This window comes from Papio anubis, chromosome 1, assembly GCF_008728515.1.
Source record: "Papio anubis isolate 15944 chromosome 1, Panubis1.0, whole genome shotgun sequence".
NCBI classification, from domain to species: domain Eukaryota; kingdom Metazoa; phylum Chordata; class Mammalia; order Primates; family Cercopithecidae; genus Papio; species Papio anubis.
The window spans coordinates 7854983-7863125 of record NC_044976.1 but is presented as its reverse complement, the minus strand read 5'-3'; positions in this window follow the sequence as shown (position 1 = coordinate 7863125).

Genomic DNA, 8143 nt, shown 5'->3' with positions numbered 1-8143 from the left:
TCGGGGAGGCTGAGGCAGGAGAATTGCTTGAGCCGGAGAGGCAGAGGTTGCAGTGAGCCATGATAATGCCACTGCATTCCAGCCTGGGTGACAGAGTGAGACCCTGTCTCAAAAAATAATAATAATAAAAATAAAAAAGCACTTGCCTTCTGGCCTGACCATGTCACTGCCTGCTGGAATCCTAGGCTGACTCTGTCACTTGAGATGATAAGGCTGGAACCCCATTGTCATAACGTGGGTTTCCCGCCACCACCCCAAGTACTTTCAATCCTCTGTGCCTTTCTCCCTGGGGTGCTTTCATATGCCTTTCCTCCAAACAATCACAGCCCTACCCTGCCTTCAAACCCCAGCTCGAATGAGCCTTAAGAACGTCTCCTGTCCTGTCCAGTGGGAGGTCCTCTCACCTCTGGGCTCTGGAATCACTGTGCGTCTTTTCCCGTTGGCGGGCTTGTCACTTTGCATATTATAGGCTACCTGTTGCCCTGTAGCCTCCAAACTTAGTGGCTTAAAACAATGACAGCTGTTGTGTCTCCTGGTTCCTGTGGGTCAGGAATTCAGATAGGACTCCGTGGGAATGGCTTGTCTCTGCTCTTTGACATCTGGGGCTTCAGTTGGAAGACTCGGAAGCCCAGGAGCAGAGCTGTCTAGAGGCTCCTTCTGCTTCTGATCGCTGGTGCTGGAGGGCAGCGAAACTGACACGCAGCCTGGGCTCCTCACACCTGGGGAGCTGCATTCCTGGGGGTGACGGGGCAGGGGAGACAGAGTCATGCACACACCAAGAAAGTCACATGCTGTTTGCTAGATGCTAGTCAGTCACTCCAGCCCACAATAGTGGCGGGAAGGATGGTTGTGATGAGAATTAGACCACCCCTTTTATTTTTATTTATTTATTTATTTATTTTGAGACAGAATCTTGCTCTGTTGCCCAGGCTGCAGTACAGTGGCACAATCTCGGCTCACTGCAACCTCTACCTCCCAGATCCAAGTGATTCAGTTGCCTCAGCCTCCCAAGTAGCTGGGATTACAGGTGTGCACCACCATGCCCAGCTAGTTTTTCTATTTTTAGTAGAGATAGGGTTTCACCATGTTGGCCAGGCTGGTTTTGAACTCCCAACCTCAGGTAATCCATCTGCCTTGGCCTCCCAAAGTGCTGGGATTACAGGCATGAGCCACCACGCCCAGCCTAGACCACCCCTTTTAGAGACAGGGTCTCATTCTGTTGTCCAGGCTGGAGTGCAGTGACAATCATGGCTCATGGCAGCCTCAAACTTCTGGGCTCAAGCGATCCTCCCACCTCAGCCTCCCAAAGCACTGAAGATTACAGGAGTGAGCCCCCGCACCTGGCCTCTTTTGAATAGAGGAGTGTGTCAGAAGAATTTGCAGAGATAGTTGAAATCATCTCAATATCTTTCTTTGGGTCTCACATTTTTCACCCATTCAGTCCCTAAGTTACTTAAGGTCTTTTAATTTCACTTTGCACATTTCTAATTGAGGCCAATAATCTTTGCCTCACATAAACCAGGTGGAAATGCTTGGTAAGTATGAAGCATTTCACAAAGGTCAGGGTTCATCTTCATGGCTGCTGTTAGAAATGGATCTGACAGCTGCGTCCCCTGCATGATCATTCCAGAGCCTCCACTGGGCCCATTCTCTGTCTGGATCTGTACAGAGCCCTGCACCAATGACTGAGTCCCCAGCAGGTCCGAGGTGTGGCTCCAGCAGGTCCTGTGGCTGAGGCACCCTAGGTGTCTTCATCCAGGAATTCCAGGAGTCCATGTGATTCCTCTCCCGAATGAGGATGCCTCCCTCCTGGGTCACATACCCTGCTGGACGTCTGCTCCCACAGCCTTTCCTGTAGTCCACAGAAGGGAATGTCCAGGTCTCATAGTAACCCAGTGAATGGTATGAGAGCAAATCAGTGAAGAAGTCACCACCAGAGTGTTGGCTGAGTGAGCCCAGGGCCACCCAAATACATTTGCTGCGCTCTGGAGTAAAACAGAAGATGATCTGGTGGTCTTTGTAGTTGGTGTGAGTGGAGAAATAGGTTCTGGGCCTGGACAAAGCTAACTGGCTTCTGCCCAGTAGAATACAGCCACGGGACAGGATAGTAAGGGGGTGTTATGAACACTGGAATGCCAATAAATTTGACAACTTAGATGAAATGGACAAACTCCTTGAAAAACACAGAGGACCAAAGCTTACTCAGTAAGAAGTAGATAACCTGGGCTGGGTGCAGTAGCTCATGCCTGTAATCACAGCACTTTGGGGATCACTTGAGGTCAGGAGTTCGAGACCAGCCTGGCCAACATGGTGAAACCCTGTCTCTACTAAAAAATACAAAAATTAGCCGGGCAAAAAAACAAACAAAAAATAAATCGATAACCTGAATAGTCTTAAGCCAGTTAAACAAATTGAATTTATAATTTGAAAACCTTCCCAGAAGGGAAGAAAACTTCAGGCCCATATGGCTTCACTGGTAAATTCTACCAAACGTTTAAAGAAGACATAATACTCATTTAACACAAATTCTACCAGAAAATTAAAGAGGAAGGAACCCTTCTCAATTCATTCTATGAAGCCAGAATTACTCTGATACCAAAACGGCACTAAAGACATTACAAGAAAACTACAACCCAATATCACTCATGAACAGAGATACAAAAATTAGTAACTATATTTTAGCAAGCAGACTCCAATAATATAAGGACAATAATATATCTTAACCAAGTAGGGTTTATCTCAGGAATGCAAGATTGGCTTAATCCTCCCCAAATTGATCTATTCCAGCTAAAAACAATTTCCATCAAAATTCCAGCAGGGTTTTTTTGGCAGAGGGTGGGGAGGTGGTGGATGGTGGGGTTAGAAATTGACAAACTGATTCTATTATTTATATGGAAATGCAAAGAAACTAGAATAACCAAAACAACTTTGAGAGAGTTGAATTTGGGGGAATAATATTACTTGACCTCAAGGCTTATCGTAAAGCTAGAGTAATCAAAACCATTTGTGGTATTAATGCAACAATAGTGAATAGATAATGGAACGCCAGGAAGAATCCAGAAATAGATCCACACCTATACAGACAACTGACTTTCCTATTTATTTATTTATTTTGGGACAAAGTCTTGCTCTGTTGCCCAGGCTAGAGCGCAGTGGTATGATCTCGGCTCACTGCAACCTCCACCTCCCGGGTTCAAGCAATTCTCCTGCCTCAGCCTTCTAAGTAACTGGGATTGCAGTTGCCCACCACCACACCAGGCTAATTTTTTGTATTTTTAGTAGAGACAGAGTTTCGCCATGTTGGCCAGGCTGGTCTTGAACTCCTGACCTCAATGATCCACCCACCTCGGCCTCCCAAAGTTCTGGGATTACAGGGGTGAACCACCACACCCGGCCTCAGACAACTGATTTTCCAACAAAAGCAATTGAGTGGTGAAAGGACAGCATATCCAACAAATGTGCTGGAGTGATTATGTCATATGCAAAAAAATCAACTGCAATTCCTACCTCACATCCTATAAACAAATGAACACAAACTGGAACAGAGACCAAATTAAAACCTTAAATTATAAAACTTCTAAATAGGAGATAAATCTTTGTGAACTCAGGTTACACAACACACTAAAAGCACAATCCATAAAAGAAAAAGTTGATAAATTGGACTTCAACAAAATTAATAAAATTTTCTATTTGAAAAGTTGTTATAAGAATGAAAAGACAAGCCACAGACAGGCACAAAAAATTTGCAAATCACATATCTAAGAAAGCACTAGTATCTAGAAGTACAAATGTACAATGCATAAGAAAATCTCAAAGCTGGCCGGGCACAGTGACTCATGCCTGTAATCCCAGCACTTTGGGAGGCCGAGGCGGGCAGATCACCAAGTCAGGAGTTCGAGACTAGCCTGGTCAACATGGTGAAACTCCATCTCTACTAAAAATACAAAAATTAGCTGGCTTGATGGTGGGCGACTGTGATCTCAGCTAGTAGGGAGGCTGAGGCAGGAGAATCACTTGAACCCAGGAGGCGAAGGTTGCAGTGAGCCGAGATTGCGCCATTGCACTCCAGCCTGGGCAACAAGAGTGAAACTCCATCTCAAAAAAAAAAAAAAAGATGCTCAACATTATTAGTAATTATGTAATTATGTAAATTAAAATCACGATGAGACACCACTGCACATCTTATAGGATGCCTAAAATTTAAAATACTGACTACAAGTTTTGATAAAAACGAGGGGCAACTGGAACGCGGGTCCATGCCTGGTAGAAATGTAAAATGGTCCAACCACTTCCAAAAACAGCTTGCCAGTCTGTTAAACAGTTAAGTGTACATCTACCACATGACACAGCCATTCCAATCCTAGGTATTAACCCAAAGAAACCAAAGCAGATGTCTAAACAAAGACAGGTACACAAATGCTCGTAGCAGCTTCATTTAGAATAGCCAAAGAACTGGAAGCACCACCAAAGTACATCAGGGTGAATGGATAAACAAACGGTGACCTAGCCACACGGGAGAATTGTATTCAGCAATAAAAAGACATGAACTATTGACATGCTCTGCAACCTGCGTGAATCTCAAAGCACTTCTGCCAAGGGAAAGGAGAAACACCCCCCGAAAGTGCCCACTATATTATTTCAATTGTATAAAATTCCAGGAAATGCAAACTAATCTGCAGTAACAGAAAACAAATCAGTGTTTCTCTGGGGAAACTTTTGGGGGCAATGAAATATTTATTATCTTGCTGAGGTGATCATTTCATGAATGTGTGTATATGTCAAAATATCACATGTACATTTTAAATTAGAGAAAAAACTGTAAAAATATTTTCTAGGCTAAGTATGGTGGCTCATACCTGTAACTCCAGCACTTTGGAAGGCTGAGGCGGGCAGATCACTTGAGCCTGGGAGTTTAAGACCAGCCTGGCTGAGATGATGAGACCCTGTCTCTGCAAATAATCTAAAAATTGGGAAAGTGTCATGGCACACGCCTGTAGTCCCAGCTACTTGGGAGGCTGAGGCTGAAGGATCCCTTGATCTCAGGAATTTGAGGCAGCAGTGAGCTATGATCACACCCCTGCACTCCAGCGTGGGTCACAAAGCAAGACTGTGTGTCTAAAAAATAAATTAATTAAACAAAAAAATATATTTTTTTGAGACAGAGTTTCACCCTTTTTGCCCAGGCTGGAATGCAGTGGCACGATCTCACCTCACTGCAACCTCCACCTTCTGGTTTCAAGCGATTCTCCTGCCTCAGCCTCCTGAGTAGCTCGGATTACAGGCACCTGCCACCATGCCAGGATAATTTTTGTATTTTTAGTAGAGACAAGGTTTTACCATGTTGGCCAGGCTGATCTCGAACTCCTGACCTTGTGATCTGCCTGCCTTGGCATCCCAAAGTGCTGGGATTACAGGCATAAGCCACTGCGTCTGGCCAAAAAAATTTATTTATTTAGAGACAGAGTCTCACTTTGTTGCCCAGGCTGGAGTGTAGTGGCGCGATCTTGGTTCACTGCAAGCCCCGCCTCCCGGGTTCACGCCATTCTCCTGCCTCAGCCTCCTGAGTAGCTGGGACTACAGGCACCCACCACCATGCCCGGCTAATTTTTTATATGTTTAGTAGAGACAGGGTTTCACGGTATTAGCCAGGATGGTCTCCATCTCCTGACCTCGTGATCCACCCATCTGGGCCTCCCAAAGTACTGGGATTACAGGTGTGAGCCACCGCGCCCGGCCAATATTTTTAAAATATATGCTAGTAAGCCACGCTGTCTCTTGGCGTTTGTGCACCTAGTGGGGAGACGTGTGACCTTGAAAATCAGGAGATCTGGCCAGGTGTGGTGGCTCACACGTGTAATCCCAGCACTTTGGGAGGCTGAGGCAGGTGAATCACCTGAGGTCAGGAGTTCGAGACCAGTCTGGGCAACATGGTGAAACCCCATCTCTACTAAAAATGTAAAAATTAGCTGGGTGTGGTGGTGAGTCCCTGTAACCCCAGCTACTTGGGAGGCTGAGGTGGGGAGAATCGCTTGAACCCAGGAGGCAGAGGCTCCAGTGAGCCGAGATCGTGCTACTGCACTCCAGCCTGGGTGATGGAGCAAGACTTCCATCTCAAAACAAAACAAAACAAACAGAAAAAGAAAAGAAAATCAGGAGATACGAAATCTGGTCTCCGCTTGGCCACAGTCATCATGACCTTAAAGCCGGTCCCTAAATGTCTCTGGGATTTCTTTCCTAGGCCGTTGCATGGGAAAAGCATTCCCTTCCGTCACCTACCACAGAGGTGGTGCAGCCTTGGAGATCAAGGTTCCTGACGGTGCTCAGCTTAGTGCCTTGTAAGCACTTCCAGTGGGTGTTCACTAAATGCTTGTTTATCGGGTGTCCTTTGGGGGTCAGGTGGCCATGGCTCCAAGTTCTGAGAGCTGCAGCCTCTCCCCACGTGTCCTTGTCAGAGTTTGTTACTGAGGCTGGGGTCAGGCTGAGTCACTCTGCCGGCCACAGTCTCATAGATATGAGATTGTTTGGAAATGAAGACTGGGCAGGTCTTTGAACTTTGCTTGGCTCACACGGATTCACTAATCGTTCTTCCTAAGCCCAGGTGCTCCAAAGACGTGACTCCACAGATAAGGAAAGATGCACAGGCCAAGGTTCCCAGGAGGGCAAAGCGTGAGCCTGGGCTCAGGGCGAGGCCTGGTGGCGTTCTCTTAGTTCAGCCCACTCATTCGGATTCACGATTACACCTGGGCGTGGTGTGCCAGGTTAGGCAGTTTGCAGGAGTGACTGGAAGCCCTCCAGTGAAAATGTCACTCAAAAAACCAGAGCAATTCCATTTTTAGGCATAGAAGAAAATAGTGCTGATTGAAAATTCAGTATATATTAATGCAGGAGTCATAGGACCTCTTCTTGTGAATAACTTGATCAACAATTAATTTGCCATAAGTTGTATCCTTGAATAAAGAGAACATTCTCTGGGTGGCTGGGCACAGTGGCTCAAGCCTATAATCCCAGCACTTTGGGAGGCCGAGGCAGGTGGATCACAAGGTCAGGAGATTGAGACCATCCTGGCCAACATAGTGAAACCCCGTCTGTAATAAAATACAAACAATTAGCCGGGCGTGGTGGTGTACACCTGTAGTCCCAGCTACTCGGGAGGCTGAGGCAGGGGAATCACTTGAACCTGGGAGGCAGAGGTTAGAGTGAGCACTCTAGCCTGATGACAGAGCAAGACTCCGTCTCAAAAACAAAAAGAAAACATTCTCTGGAGTGTAATTACGATATAATTCAGGCTTTCTTGTCATCCAGATTGTGCTGTTTTCAGCTCGACCCAGAGTGATTGGGCTGTTCTAGAACAGTTCTAGTGATTAAATTGTTCTAGGCTTGGCCTCCACTTCCTTGTCTGAAATCCACAATTACAGCACTTGGGTGGTGGAGGAGCCTCAGGGGCGATGGCGTCACCACCCCATTTTGCAGATGAAGAGCCTGAGCCCAGGAATTTGATGGAGCCAGCGTTGCCCAGCGGGGTTCCGACAGTCCCAGCCTTGCCAAGGCTGACAGGCCTCCTGGTCAGGAAGGGGTAGGGAGCAGGGCCTTGGGGCTGTTGCGCTCTAATGGGCAGCCCCCTCCAAGTTGGATGAGGCAGCCCTTATTCCCTGGCTGGTGGCCGGGCCACTCAGAAAGCCAGTCTGCATGTCAGTTAACTGCCTGGTGAGTCCTCCGTGGAGCTTGTGGGGAATGTGCCCAGGGAACTGGTAGATCCCACACAGTGGAGGTTTCTTTCGGGGAACTCCCCCAAACTTCTGGCATCAGAGCCTCCTGGGTTGACTGACTCAGTCACTTTTCAGATACTCCCCCTGCCTCTTCAGAAGATCCTGGGTTTCAACATTGGAAGAGACCTTAGCTGTTTTTCACTTTCTGCCTCCAGTAGGAATACTTCTTTCAACATTCTCATATACATATATATATATATATGTTTTTTTTTTTTTTTTTTGACAGAGCCTTGCTCTGTTGCCGAAGCTGGAGTGCAGTGGTGCCACCATAGCTCACTGCAACCTCCCCCTTCCCAGTTCAAGCAATTCTCCTGCCTCAGCCTCCCGAGTAGCTGGGATTACAGGCACACGCCACTTGAGGTCTCGCTCTGTGGCCC